Here is a 1,181-nt window from a genome sequence, read left to right as displayed (position 1 = left end):
GTCTGATTGCGGTCTGTCTGGCAAGTCCACGCCCCCTATAGCAAAAACCTCTGCCCCCCCCCAAAAAAATTATAGAAGACCCAAAGGTCTCTATGAGAAACTTCTTGAAGTAATAAGTGAATAGGGTAAAGTGGTAGGATACAAAAATCAAAGTCCAAAATCCTACAGCATTTCTATACATGAACAACATGTTGAATGAAATAGAGCTGAAGAAAGGAATCACTTTCACCATAATCACAAAATGTATAAGATACCTAGGGATAAACCTAACTAAGGAAGTCAAAGACCTTTACAAAGAAAACTATGAACATGTATGTTGATGTACTTGATTGAGCCAATATACAGTATATTCTGAATGAGAAATCTCCTTTTGTATGTTGTAATGATGTATAGTGAATGAATGTAAATAAATAAATTTAAATTTAAAAAAGAATTACACAAAAATTTTAAAAAGAAAACTATGAAAATCTTAAAAACGATATTGGGGGACCAGAAGATGGCATGGTGGTTAAGGTGCTGGACAATCTCACATGGCTGGACATAGTTCAAGTCCCAGACCTGGTGACTTCCTTTCCCACTCCCCCTGTCCACTATATGTGTCTCCCTCTGGTCCAATTAAAATGAATGAATGAATAAAATTTAATAATAAATAATTCTTTAAAAAATATTGAAAGTGACATAAAAAATGATGTCATGTTCTGTTTTTCTGGATTGGAAGAATGAACATAATCAAATGGCAATTCTGCCCAAATTGATCTACATATTTAATGCAATTCCAATCAAAATACCAGAGATATTCTTCAGAGATCTAGAAAAGGCAATCATATCATTGGTCTGGAATCATAAAAGACCTTGTACTGCAAAGCAATCCTGCGCAAGAAGAGTGGAGTGGGAGGAATATCACGCCCTGACCGCAAGATATACTATAAAGCATGATCATCAAAACAGCATGGTATTAGCACAAAAACAGACATGTGGACCAATGGAATAAAATAGAGACCCCAGAAATAACCTCCAAAGCTTACAGCCAACTGAATTTTGAAAAAGGATATCAATCAATCCATTGGGAAAAGGAATACCTCTTTAGTAAATGGCGCTAGAAAAAAACTGGGTATCCACCTGCTGAAAGATTAAACTCAACCCCCATCTTTCACCATTAGCAAAAGTCAACTCAAAATAAA

This window comes from Tupaia chinensis, unplaced genomic scaffold (genome assembly GCF_000334495.1).
Source record: "Tupaia chinensis unplaced genomic scaffold, TupChi_1.0 Scaffold143271_1, whole genome shotgun sequence".
NCBI lineage: Eukaryota > Metazoa > Chordata > Mammalia > Scandentia > Tupaiidae > Tupaia > Tupaia belangeri.
This window is presented reverse-complemented; position numbering follows the sequence as displayed.